Source organism: Phoca vitulina, unplaced genomic scaffold (genome assembly GCF_004348235.1).
Source record: "Phoca vitulina isolate PV1807 unplaced genomic scaffold, GSC_HSeal_1.0 scaffold52, whole genome shotgun sequence".
Taxonomy (NCBI): Eukaryota; Metazoa; Chordata; class Mammalia; order Carnivora; family Phocidae; genus Phoca; species Phoca vitulina.
The window spans coordinates 8099257-8113489 of record NW_022589755.1 but is presented as its reverse complement, the minus strand read 5'-3'; the positions used below and the strand labels follow the sequence as shown (position 1 = coordinate 8113489).

General features: G+C 48.0%; 1 protein-coding gene across 4 annotated transcripts in view; it reads left to right on the top strand.

Moving 5' to 3' along the window:
• Nucleotides 1-56: 56 nt before the first annotated feature.
• The window catches only part of C5AR1 (complement C5a receptor 1), a 30051-nt gene continuing 15874 nt past the window's right edge, over nucleotides 57-14233 (top strand). Inside the window, exons 1-4 of one of the 4 annotated variants that reach the window (XR_004297539.1) lie at nucleotides 58-940; nucleotides 2634-2912; nucleotides 6140-6288; nucleotides 6398-6439. The gene's annotated coding sequence lies outside the window, so the exon portion shown is untranslated. Of the gene's footprint in view, nucleotides 941-2628; nucleotides 2913-6139; nucleotides 6352-6397; nucleotides 6440-11219; nucleotides 11267-14233 lie in introns of those variants that run through there. The other 3 variants (XM_032388426.1, XM_032388428.1, XM_032388429.1) reach the window with 3 other exon arrangements.

Here is a 14233-nt window from a genome sequence, read left to right as displayed (position 1 = left end):
GCCCTCCTGTTACAGCCCAGGATTAGACGGGAGAGGTGGGATGATTAATTGGGGGTTTTGGGGGATTGTGACTAGTATGATTACAGTGTCAGGGACAGAAGCTAAGTCACCCTGAGATGTCAGGATGCTGCCGGGAGGGAATAAGGCCTTTTTCCTGGGGTCTGAGAGACCAGGGTGAACAGGGGTGGTGGGGAGCTCCTCTGCCTCCCTGGAAATCACAGAGGAAGTTATCAGCACTGTGCTGCCTTTGAAGATAAGTACAACCTCTCTGGTCTGCAATGCTCCTGGTAGCGGGAGGCAGAGAAACTTGGGTCCTGTTGAAAGAGTCAAAGGTAGTTGAATCTATCTTCCCACCAAGAAGACTGAGGCCTGGCTCCGGGCAGGGCATCGGACCCTATAGGCAGGAAGTGGTTTTCCTGTCCAGCCTCCTCCCTTGAACTGGAGACTTTCCCAGAAAGAGTGAAGCTGAGCCTCCTCCCTCAGGCTGGGACATCTGTGGATGAGGACCGGGCTGAGAATGTCAGTCATTCTGGTTACCTCCCTCCCCCACTTCTACCCTTCTGGCACCACTTCCCAGAGGGGGGGGGGTCTCCAGACCGAAGGGCAACCCTGGAAGCCAGCACCCCTTTGTAGTTAGCACAGGTGATGGTTGAAGGGCATTGACTTTGGGGTCAAATGCCCAGGTTCAAATTCCCGCTCTTCCTCTCACTAGCTGTGTGACCTTGGGCAGGTTCCTCAACCTTTCTGGTCCTGTAAAACCAAGATGGTAATAGTACTGAGAGTTTCTGTGAGGAATAAATAAGCTAGTGATCTGCAGCTTTTTGAACAGCATCACATGTTCTTTCTCTCTACCCACCTCTGTCCCTCAGGGATTCAAAAACCACAGCCTGCATCCCAAGGGATATCAAGTCAGCGCAGAGCTTCTGGAGACCAGCAAGTGGTGAGTTGGAGGTGGGGACTGCTGCATCTCTGTTCCCCTGGGCTCTCTTTCTAGCTTCCCGCCCTCTTCTCCCCAGCTCCATTTCTCCCCGGCCCTCAGTTTCTCTTCCTGTCTCTGTGTCTCCCTCTCCACCCTCCTCTCTCCCCCTCCTCTCATTCTGTCTCTGCCTCTCTGTCTCTCCCTGACCTCTCTCAGTGTAGTCTCTGCCTCTGTCCCTCACTCGGCTCTCTCTGACTCACTCTCCCGCCTCTGTCGCCCTCCAACGTGGCTGGCTCTCTTTCCATTTCTTCTCCTTCCCCCATCTTGCCCCAACACCCCCACCTTGCTCTTCCCCTCTCTCCCCCCGCCCCACCTACTTTCCCATTTCTTCTCTGGTTCAGCCCCCTCTGCCCTATCGCCTCCCCTGTGTTGGTCTCTCTTCCTGATCTCTCAGTCTCTCTTTTGGCCGCTGTCTCTTAATTTTGCACTTAGCAAACATTTACTGAGCCTTTACGATGTGCCAGGCCTTATTTTAGGCACCATGGTCACAGCCGTGAACAAAACAGGCAAAACGTCCTGCTCTCGAGGGAGCTGACATATTACTGGCGAGACAGACAAAAGATAGGATTAGTAACGTAGGTATATGTTATGACCGGTCATAAGAAGCACTAAGGAGGAAAATAATCAGGGTCAAGGTGACGGGGAGGGATGGAGTTGTTGATCACTGGGCAGAAGCGAGGGCAGGGCATGCCGATCTCTGAGGGAAGCATGTGCCAAGAAGTGGAAACAGCAAGGGCAGTGGCCCTGAGGCTCAGGTGCTTGGCTTGTCCAAGGAACCACCAAGAGACCAGTGAGTGAGCAGAATGAGTGATGGGAAGAGCAGGAGGAGGTGAGCCGGGAGAGAGAAAGGGGGCAGATGGTGCAGAGCCTCATGGGCTGCCCTGAGGACTTTGGCTTTTGCTTGGAGAGAGCTGAAGCCATGGGAAGTTTGTGAGCTGAGGAGGGACAGAGCCAGCTTAGGTGCCAACAGGACCTAAGAACGGTACGGGGCAAGGGCGGAAGCCGGGAGCCCAGGGAGGAGGCCACTGCCATCGTTCAGGTGAGGGACAGTGGTGGCTAGAACAAGATGGTGGCCTGGAGGAAAAGTGGGTGGTCCAAATCTGTGTGTGTGTGTGTGTGTGTGTGTAAATACACGTAGCATAAACGTTACCATTTAAACCACTTTAAAGTGTACAGTACAAGGCGTTAAGTATGGTGGTGTGCAACCATCACCACCTCCATCCATCTGGTTGTCATGAAAGGAGGGAGGGAAGGAGGGACTGGGCCAGAGGGCCTCAGGCTGTAACACAGTCCTGAGGAAGTCGGGGGGGGGCGGAGGTGTGTTTCGGGGGTCCTTAAACAAAGGCTGCCCATCAGAGGAGCCTGGGTGGCGTGGTAATGGGCTGGCTCTAGTACCCGCTGTGTCGTCGTTGGGAGGAGCCCCAGGGAAGCATGGCCTTGGCACCAATGCGGTGGCGCTGTCGGACAGCTGGGCCCTCAGCCAACTGTTTCTAGTTCTTTCTGTGCATAGGGTCAGCCTGCTCCCCAAGCGGCTTCGCAGGGTGCCTACAGATGGAGGCACCTGTGAACTCATTCCCATCCCTCGGAGGGCGGGAGGCCTGGCCCCTATTGGTGTGCTGAAGGGCTTTCCTTCAATTTGATTGGGTCAGTGCAGGTCACATGACAAACCTGGAACCAATGCCTGGGCCAGGCGCCGTCAGGTGCTGTTGGTTAAGGCTTGGATTCAACCACTCACTGGCAAGTGGAGGCGGGATTACTCGGAAGGTTTAGCCCAATCAGGACCCATCGCTGGATCAGGCCAAAGCCTGTAGACATCCCGTCTGCATCCGAGCTTCGAGGAGCGGGACTGCCAGGAGGGGGCGCCGAAGAGTCGCTGTCCTCCCCGACGCCTACCCCTGGCCTGGAATCCGAGGTTCACAATCAGAGCAGGAATGTAAGTGCGTGCACGTGCGAGGGGCCTGCCACTGGGATCCCTTGTCTCTTATCCACAATTCCGAATTCGAAAAAGCTGTGACAACCGAAAAATATTTCTTTGGGGGGTAATTTTGGCCCAGTGTCACATGGTGGCAGATCAACTAATATGAGTTATTTACACCCTTTATTTATCTCCTTTTAGTGTGAATTGTCACATGCGTTTTGCTGCAAATATATTAACATGTCTGATGGTGAGGGAGCTGTCTCAGGCCCCTGGGAGTGTTACGTAAAATATAGCATTAGCTCAGAATTACCTTTCTAAGATTGGAACAATTCTGAGTTCTGAAATGCATCTGTCCCCACGGATTTTCAGCTAAGGGATTGTGGACCTCTAACTGGGCATGCTGCCAAACCTAGATTCATCTTAATTACTTGTTCAACATTTATTTAATGGTTTTGGGAAGAAACTCATTTTCCATTACAATAAAAAAATAGAGAATGGGGGTAATTTACCAAGTCCCTTTTGTTAATCATATGCTATTTTTAGTGTCGTGTGTGTATGCGTATGTGACCGAGTATGTGTCCATGTGAGGCTGTGTCTCTTTGTATGTGTTACAGTATTGCTGTGCATGTGTGTGTGCGCATATGTGGGTCTGTGCGAGAGTTTGTGTGTGTGAAGGCGTGTTTGATCATGTCTATGTGTGTGAGCGTCTAGTTGTGTTCTCTACAAAATTACCGAGAAATTTTGCGCCGTCAAGCGATACCTTGTATTTCCACTAGAGGTCGCCTGTCTGCTTTGGCCAGAAGAAATGTAAAACGACATTTTTTTGCCATTTAATCCGGAAATTGTTGATTCTTGCAGAGATGTGTCAGGGACAGTTAGCTCAGGCTCAGCTCAGCTGCTCATAGAGCAGAGGTTCTCAAACTTGTTGCTCTCGGGATTTTTTTTTACATCCTTAAAAATTATTTGAGGACACCAAAGAGCTCTTGTGCATGTGAGTTGTATCTATTAATATTTAGTATTAAGTTAAGACTGAGAAGTTCAAAGGGCGCCTAGCTGGCTCAGTCGGTGGAGCCAGCGGCTCATGATCTCAGGGTTGTGGGTTCGAGCCCCATGCTGGGTATGGAGATTACATAAAAATAAAATCTTAAAAAAAAAACCTGAGAAGTTCAAAAATTTATTTATGGAGTAATTTAAAAATAACCATAATAAATTCATTGCATTTTTGGTAAATATTTTATTGTGGTAAAATGTACGTAACGTAAAATTTACCATTTTAAACATTTTAGGTGTACAGTTAATGGTATGAAGAACATTTCCATTGCTGTGCAAGCATCACTACCATTCCTTTCCAGAATGTTTCCATCTTCCCAAACTGAAACTCTGTACCTATCAAACAATACTCCCCATTCCCAGCCCCCCACCTTCCTCAACCCTAGGTAACCTCTAGTCTACTTTCTGCCTCTGAGAATTTCCCTGTTCTATGTGCCTCATATAAGCGGAACCAACCAATATTTGTCCTTTTGTATCTGTCTTGTTCCACTTAACATCATGTGGTCGAGTTTCATCCATGCTGTATCATGTGTTAGAATTTCCTCGTTTTCTAAGGCCAAGTAATATTCCATTGAATGTATCGATCACATTTGGCTTATCCATATTCATCTGTTTTTTTGTTTTGTTTTGTTTTTGTTTTTGAGAGAGAGCATGAGCAAGGTGGGGGGAGAGGGAGAGAGAGAATCTAAGCAGACTTCACGCCCAGCATGGAGCCTGACGCGGAGCTCGATCCCATGACCTCAAGATCATGACCCTGAGCCAAAATCAAGACTCAGACACTTAACTGACTGAGCCACCCAGGTGCCCCAATCCACTCATCTGTTGATGGACATTTGGAAACTCCTTGCATTTTAACATAAATAACATTTTAAATGAAAAGTCTATGTTGGGGCACCTGGGTGGCTCAGTTGGTTAAGCGTCTGCCTTCAGCTCAGGTCATGATCCTGGGATCGAGCCCCGCATTGGGCTCCCTGCTCTGTGGGGAGCCTGCTTCTTCTTCTCTCTCTGCCTGTCGCTCCCCCTGCTTGTGCTTTCTCTCTGTCAAATAAATAAATAAAATCTAAAAAAAAAAGTGCTATGTTTTCCAAAATAAAAAATTTAATGAGAAGAGTGGCCTTGTTTCACATTTTTGAGAATATTTAATGTCTAGCTCAAGAGAAGACAAGTGGATTCTCAAAGCTGTTCTGCATTCGATGTATTGCAATGTTATCAGGCATCTAGCCTCTGGAAAAATCTGGGTGAAGTCCAGCCAAGTCATGGGAAGTCCCGAGCATGGGCTTTTCAAGCCTGTTAACCCTCCAACCACAACGTCCTGAAACTTATGTGGTTGTAAAACTGCCTTTAGCCATCCAGGTCATGTACATTTAACATCTGGTGCTGGGTACAATTTCTTACAACGTTCCCAGCACTGTCTTGCTATGTGGCCTAAGGATCATAAATAAAATAATCTGGTGGTCACATAGTCACGCTGCAACTATGTAATGATGGCGAGTCCGTGGATATACTGCTGGTAATGTATCCGTTCACTCATCAGGTGATTAAGAACGAAAACCTGTACACATACTGATGTTTATTTAGCACGTGCATCTGGGGGTTGGCTGAGGGTCAGCTGATTGTGCTTGGAAGGCCTGCTTCTCCCTCTCCACTCCCCCTGCTTGTGTTCCCTCTCTCACTGTGTCTCTCTCTGTCAAATAAATAAATAAAATCTTTTAAAAAAATAAAAAAGATTTTATTTGTTTATTTGAGAGACAGAGAGCATTAGAGAGAGAGAGTGCACAAGCAAGGGGAGCTGCAGTGGGAGAGGGAGAAGCAGACTCCCCACTGAGCAGGGAGCCCAACACAGGGCTCGATCCCAGGACCCTGGGATCATGACCTGAGCTGAAGGCAGACGCTTAACCGACTGAGCCACCCAGGTACCCTGGGCTTGCTTTCTCCTTAGATTTATGTAAAAGAATAGGGTCACAGTTGTCCATCAGTGTCAGAAGTAAAACAAAAAAAAATTGGCCCCCAGCCCCCCCCCCACATATGCCCTTTGCATTGTGACTTTGTAGTTGCTCCTCTCAATGTGGGAAGTCAGTTTCCCCAACCCTTGAATTTGGGCTGGCCTTGACCAATAGGATGTGACGGAAGGGATGTGGTGTCAGTCTCGAGTCTAGGTCTCAAGAGTCTGTGTCTTCTGTTTGTTCTCTTAGAAAGTGTCCACTATCATGGGAATCAGCTTAGGTTCACCTGCTGGAGGATGAGAGACTGCACCAGGGAGATCTAAGTTACCCAGCTGATATCCCGCCAACTCCCAGAGACAGAGCCACCTGCCCAACCACAGCTGATGGTGTATGCATGGGTGAGCTCATCCAAGACCAAAAGACCCATCCAGCTACCCATAGACCTGTGAGCAACAACAAAGGTATTCTTTCTTTTTTTTTTAAGATTTTTATTTATTTATTTTTCAGAGAGAGACAGAGCGAGAGAAGGAACACAAGCAGGGGGAGTGGGAGAGGGAGAAGCAGGCTCCCCACCGAGCAGGGAGCCCGATGTGGGGCTCGATCCCAGGACCCCGGGACCATGACCTGAGCCGAAGGCAGACGCTTAACGACTGAGCCACCCAGGCGCCCCAACAAAGGTATTCTTTTAAGCCATTAATATTTGGGGATATTTATTACATAGCTCTCTTAGTCCATTAGGGCTGCTATAGCAAATTACCAAAGACTGAGCCGCTAAAACAACAAATATTTATTCTCATGGCTCTGGAGGCTAGAAGTCCATGGACAAGATGCCAGCAGATTCCCGCGTCCCGGTTTGCAGATGGCCACTTCTCATGGTGTCCTCACATGGCAGAAAGAGTGAGAGCCCCCGAGGTCCCGTGTGTAAGGGCACTGACCCTGGGGCTCCTGGCTGGCTCAGTCAGTGGAGCGCGCAGCTCTTGATCTTAGGGTTGTGAGTTCAAGCCCCATGTTGGGTGAGAGGATGACCTAAAAAATAAAATTTGGGGGCACCTCGGTGGTTTAGTTGGTTGAAGTCTGACTCTTTGTTTTGGCTCAGGTCATGATCTCAGGGTCATGGGATGGAGCCCTGCATTGGACTCTGCTCTCAGCGGGGAGTCTGCTTGAGGATTCTCTCCCTCTCCCTCTGCTCCTCCCCTTGCTCGTGCACGTGCTCTCTCTCAAATAAATTAAATCTTTAAAAAATAAATAGAATCTTAAAAAAAATAAAGGCACTGATCCCATTCATGAGGGTTCAACTCTCATGATCTAATCACCCCCAAGTCCCCGCTTCCTAATTGCTTTCCCAGAGCTTTTCTGTGCTTTTCTGTCACACTGGAGGATAAGGTTTTACCATACGAATTTTGGGGGAACACAAATATTCAGTCTATAACAACAATAGTTAACTGATACACCATGGGCTCTTCATAGCTCCTCTCAGTGCGACAGTAAAGGTCTTCAGAGCAATGCACAGAGCCTGAGAAATCTCTTTGTCGTCTGTCCTCGCTGCCCAGGACGCCTGGGGCTCGGGACTGTGGGTGACTGAAAAATTTCCTTGCTGGCAGAAGACAGAAGCAACGTAGATGAACACTTAGGAAGTGCTTGCACTGAATTTGATAAGGAACAAGGGGAGCGTTTCTTGTTATCTGCTTTCTGTTTGACCATGTTCTGATGTCCACATTCATTGTGATAAGAATCAAATGTGGTTTCTGTCAAGAGAGAAGGGGCAGCTGTAATCCTGGCAGCTCTTAAGGCAAATTGTCAGGCAGGGGCAGGGAGGCAACAGAGGGGACAGTGAAGGTGGGAGGGTGGTGGGAGCTGAGTGGGCCCTGAGATATGGGGGGGGCTGTGGCACCCTGGGTAGTGGGGGGTCTCTGAGGCCAAACGTGAAAGAGAAATGGAGGTGCAAAGAGATGTTAAGAGATGGAGAGATGGAGGGTCGCCTGGGTGGCTCAGTTGGTTGAACGTCTGACTCTTGATTTCGGCTCAGGTCATAATCTCAGGGTCCTGGGTTCGAGCCCCGCATCAGGCTCCCTGCTCGGCGGGGAGTCTGCTTCTCCCTCTCCCTCTGCTGCTCCCCCTGCTCATGTGTGCACTCTCTCTCTCAAATAAATAAATAAAATCTTTTTTTTTTTTTTTTTTAAAGAGATGGAGAGATGGATGGAGAGAAGTGGAGGGACAGAGGTCCCGAGAGAGACAGAACCCTTGCGGGGTTGAGAAGGAGGGAGACTGAAGGGAGGAGCAGAGGAAGGGCTGGGATATGGAAAAGAGAAGCCGTGAGGGGCTGAGGAGGAGAGAAACAGAGAGAACAGAAGCTCAGGAGGAAGATGGGAGACTGAGAGGTGGAGAGGTGGGGGAAGGGAAAGAGGAAGAGATGGAGTGAAGACAGAGAGGGGACTGAACATGCCAAGATAGAAGGAAGAAGGACAGATGGTGTTTGTGAGGGCATGAGGCTGGAAGGGCCTGAGTTCCCTGGAAGCGGCTCAGAGACACCAAGAGAGTGAGGGTCAGAGGGTATGGAGAGCTCCCCCAGAGGCTGGGTGAAGGAGAGACAGGGAGGTGGGGGGAACCAAGGGAGAGGGCAAGGGCACCAAGAGACAGAGCAGGGAAGCGGTCAGGGGCCGGAGGAAGACACGGATGGAGGAGGAACAGGAGGCTGGATGGTGGACAGAGGCCAAGGAAAGAGGGATCGAGAGAAGGAAATGCCGAAATCCGGGCTGACTTAGAGGAGGGGAACTCACTAAGAAGAGAGGGGCCGAGAATTCTGAGAAAGAGACAAGAAGGTGGTGTGCAATTAGCCCTGGAGAGAGCCAAACCAAGAAATGGAGGGCGTCCGGTGGCTGGGAAGAGAAGAGGCCCTGCAGGAAGTGGAGAAGAGAGAGAGAGAGGGAGACAAGGAAACTGAGGCAGGGGAAGACCTGGGAGGTGGGTGATACCCGGGTTTGGGGAGTGGAAAGAAAGCTAAAGATGGAACCAAATGGAGATGAAGCCGCGGGAATTCTGAGAGGCGCAGAAGCTGAGAGACGCCCAGACAGGAGCGTCTGTTGCTCATCCCTTTTGTGTTTGGTGACTTACAGAACCCAGAAGAGCTGCTATCATCAGGTTCATGACTTATCATAGGGCAAGGAGAGAGGTTTGAGTCAGCCGAGGGGAAGTGTGTGCAGGGCAGCATCCGGGACAGAGCAGGCACGAGCTTCTGCTTGTCTGTCCCCATGGAGTCTTAGGGACAGCACTCACTTTTCCTGGCAACCTTATGTGACCACACACACATGGTGTATTGCCAACCAGGGAGCTCCCCTGAGCCTTGGCGTCCAGGGCTTTTGTTGGGGGGTCAGTTACCCAGGCATGGAGCCCTAGGGGGCCATGCTTCTGCCTACCACCCCTACAGTGGGCTACAGCTTCACCAGAAAAGGGAATGGTCTATATGTGCACCATGATGGAAGTCCAGAGCATCATATGGAATGAAAGAAGCCAGGCAAGGAAAATCCCCTCCTCCTGGGTGAGTCTATGCACACGTATGAAATTCTAGGAAATGCAAACTAATCTCTTGGGCTGGAAGGCAGAGCGGTGCTTTGCAGAGGGCAGAGGGTGGAGGGAGGTATTGATTACAGAGAAGTGCAAAGAACCTTCTGGGCATTATGGAAATGTTTGTTAATTTGATTGCGGTGATGGTTTCACATACATATTTCATTCTCGAGACTTGCTGTTTATAGCACGTCAATTATACTTTAATAAAGTTGTAAAAAATAGCACATAGTAACTCTGTTATATACTCTGACAGATTTAGCAAGAGACTAATTAGGTGTCTTACTTCAGTTTTGCATCCTCAGCTTTTGCTCACTTGCCACAAGCACCAGTCATTTAAAAAGCTTTATTATGGGGGGCGCCTGGGGCGGGGGGCGCAGTCAGCTGAGCATTGGACTCTTGGTTTCAGCTCAGGTCATGATCTGAGGGTCCTGAGATCAAGCCCTGTGTCTGGCTCTGTGCTCAGCAGGGAGTCTGCTTGAAGATTCTCTCCCTCAGCCCCCGCTCAAATGAATAAATCTTAAAAAAAAAAAATAGATAAAAAGCTTTATTATGGTAAGGTGTTTTGCATTTGATCATGACATTCTGACAGCAACCCTTAGCACTGTATCTTCTTTCCCTCATTTTATAGATGTGGGATGGATGCAGAGGGGTCAGAAACATGTCCAGTCACATATGAAGGTTTATCTGCCTGAAAAGACCTCTGTGAATTCGGAATTCTTTTTTTAAAAATTGAGGTAAAATTGACCTATCACATGTTCGTTTCAGCCGTACAACATAATGATTCAATACTTGTATATACTGCGAAATGATCACCACAATAAGTCTAGTTAACATCTGTCACCATATGTAGTTAACAAAAAAAATTTTTTTTCTGGTGATGAGGACTGTTACGATCTACTCCATTAGCAGCTTTCAAATATACAATCTATTATTATTGTTATTATTATTATTTTAAGATTTTATTTTTGAGTAATCTCTGCACCCTATGTGGGGCTTGAACTCACAACTGTGAGATCCAGAGTCACATGCTCTACTGACTGAGCCAGCCAGGAGCCCCTACAATATACTATTATCTATTTTACTCACAGTGCTGTACATTGAATCCACGTGACTTACATATTTTATCACTGGAAGTCTGTGCCTTTTTTAAAAAAAATATTTTTATTTATTTATTTGACAGAGAGAGACATAGCAAGAGAGGGAACACAAGCAGGGGGAGTGGGAGGGGGAGAAGCAGGCTTCCCGCTGAGCAGGGAGCCCAATGTGGGGCTCGATCCCCGGACCCTGGGATCATGACCTGAGCTGAAGGCAGATGCTTAACTGACTGAGCCGCCACCCAGGCATCCCCCAAATTTACACTCCGTAGCAGTTTTCCATACGGGCTGCACCAATTTACATTCCTGCCAACATAGCACGAGGGTTCCCTTTTCTCCACATCCTGGCCGACTCTTGTTATCTCTTGTCTTTTTGTTAGTAGCCATTCTAACACGTGTGAGGTGAGATCTCATTGTGGTTCTAACTTGCATTTCTCTAGTAATTAATAATGGAGCATCTTTTTCATCTACCTGTTGGCCATCGGTGGGAGACATGTCTATTCAGATCCTCTGTTCATGTCATTTCTTTTTCTTTCTTTCTTTTCTTTCTTTCAACAGAGAGAGAGAGAGACAGCGAGAGTGGGAACACAAGCAGGGAGAGTGGGAGAGGGAGAAGCAGGCTTCCTGCAGAGCAGGGAGCCCGATGTGGGGCTCGATCCCAGGACCCTGGGATCATGACCTGAGCCGAAGGCAGACGCTTAACGACTGAGCCACCCAGGTGCCCCACCTCTGTTCATGTCTTAATCATTGTTTGTGTTTTGCTATTGAGTTATAGGAGTTCTTTATATATTTTGGATATTAACCTCTTATCAGATATATGATTTGCAAATTTTTTTCTCCCATTCAGTAGGTTGCTGTTTCATTTTGTTGATGGCTTCTTTTGCTGTGCAGAAGCTCTTTAGTTTGATGTAGTCCCCCTTGTTGATTTTTGCTTTTGTTACCCTTGCTTTTGGTGTTGTTACCATGCTCTCTTACTGTTTTAATTTTTTACTTTCATCTTCTATTGAGTATATCAATTATTTTTTGGCTATTACATTGAAAGTTTCTTTAAGATTTTATTTTTTTAATAAATAGTCTCTACCCCTAACGTGGTGCTTGAACCTATAACCCCGAGATCAAGGGTCGCACGCTCCACCAACTGAGCCTGCCGGGTGCCCCTTGAAAGTTTCAATATAATCCCTTTAATGATCCCCCTAACTTACTGAGGGGCAATACTAATACTTACCTCTTTCTTATCAGTTTTTTTTTAAATATTTAATTTATTTGACAGAGAGAGACACCACGAGAGAGGGAACACAAACAGGGGGAGTGGGAGAGGGAGAAGCAGGCTTCCCGTGGAACAGGGAGCCTGATGCGGGGCTCGATCCCAGGACCCTGGGATCATGACCTGAGCTGAAGGCAGATGCTTAACCAACTGAGCCACCCAGGCGCCCCTTATTTATTTATTTTTTATTTTTTATTTATTTATTTTTTTAAAGATTTTATTTATTTACTTGAGACAGAGAGAATGAGAGAGAGAGAGAGAGAGAGAGCACATGAGAGGGGGGAGGCTCAGAGGGAGAAGCAGACTCCCTGCCGAGCAGGGAGCCCGATGCGGGACTCGATCCAGGGACTCCAGGATCATGACCTGAGCCGAAGGCAGTCGCTTAACCAACTGAGCCACCCAGGCGCCCCTCAGTTGTCTTTAAACTTGATAGTTTTACCTTACTTTTCTTTTCTTTGAGCATTGATTTAGAGGTGAAGCAGAGAAACTGATTTCTATTCGTCAAAAGAAAAAAATGTGGATAGAAAGTGAATTACTGCTTCTGGCCAGAGCAGATACAATTTTCTGGTAAAAAAAAAAAATCATCAAGGGTCATCCATGTGTGGTAGACAGTGTGGATGCCTCTCCCCACTGAGGGGCTGACGGTTTCCAGCACATGGGCAGCCTCTCAGCTCAGCTTTTTCTGCCATCACTTAATTTATTTGGACTTCAGGTGCGGCCCCCAAAGTGGGAGGAGTTTACAATCTCCCAAGTTGGGGTAACCCATACCCAAAGCAGGATAGGAGTGAGGGCATCAATGCCCATCAATGCCCAGCCTCCCCATCTTTCCGTGGGAAGATCCTGGGGCATGTTCTGCCTGGTTCCTCATAGGGTCCCCGGCAGGATTGAGCCCCAGGTGCCCACAACTGTTACCCAGGTGATTAACACACCCTTTTTTGGCCTTTCCCCCTTCCCTTGGGCTCCGTTCTCTACCTCTTCACTCCTGCTGCCTGAGATCAACCCCCACATAAACTACCGCCACCCAAATCAATGTCTCAGTCATTTTCTCTGCTTTTGGGGAAATGCAAGCAAAACTGCGAGTCCTCTCCATGTCTTGTTCTATTTTCATTCTTCTCATGTGCTTCCCCTGCCCCTTTTTCATACTTGCTCTTCTTCTTGGGGAGGGGGAGGTGCATGTTAAATAGTTTAAAATTAGAGAATAATATAAATTGTTTATTTCCAAGAAAACGTCTCTGCCTTCATTTCAGATTTTCAGCTGATTGCAAATGTATGCACCCATGGGGTGCCTGGCTGCCTTAATCACAAGAGCGTGTGACTCTTGATCTCGGGGTTGTGAGTTCGAGCCCCATGCTGGGTGTAGCAATTACTTAAAAATAAATAAATAAACTTAAATAATGTATGCACCCATGACCAAACACAATAGAGACAGACCCTAAAAAGGACAAGGCTTAAAACATCTCCACAGGGGGACAGCATCTACGTAGTGAGGGAGAATAGGAAACTTGACCAGTTTCTCCCAGGGATGCTCTAGTCCAGCGCTTCTTAGTCTTTAAGTTGTCCAGGAAGCACCCGGGCCTCTTGTTAAAATACAGGTTATGGGGCACCTGGGTGGCTCAGTCGGTTGAGCATCCAACTTGGTTTCAGCTCAGGTCATGATCTCAGGGTCTTGAGATCGAGCCCCACATCAGGCTCCACACTAAGTGCAGAGTCTGCTTGAGATTCTCTCCTTATGCCCCTCCCCACACTCTCTTGCTCTCGCTCTCTCTCTCTCTCTCAAATAAATAAATAAATCTTGAAAAAAATACAGGTTATAATTCAACAGGGCAGAGCCTGAGATTCTGCATTTCTTGCACACCCAGAAGATGCAGGTGTTGGGGACTGGGGACTGCACTTTGGGGAATGAGGGGCTTAAAGTTGGGGGTAAAGGTGGATAACCTAAAGAGGTACCACCCCACCTCACCTGACCTGACCCATTTCCCCTCATTCCCCCCAAACTTGATTTAGGATCTTTACTTTATTATTTATTTATTTGTTTTTAAGATTTTATTAATTTATTCGAGAGAGAGCACTCATGATGGTGGGGGACAGAGGGAGAGGGAGAAGCAGACTCGCTGCTGAGCAGGGAGCCCCGATGGAGGACTGAATCCAGGCCCCTGGGATCATGACCTGAGCCAAAGGCAGACGCTTAACCAACTGAGCCACCCAGGCGTCCCTAAAGATTTTATTTTTAAGTAATCTCTCCACTCAATGTGGGGCTCGAACTCACAACCCCAAGATGGAGAGTCGCACACTCCACCAACTGAAGTGTGCTGATAGCAGCTTTTTTAGTAACCGCCCCAAACTGGAAATGACTAGAATACCCTTCAGACTGATGAACGAAGAAACTGTCTGCCCCACATCTGTGCAGTGGAATACCGCTTA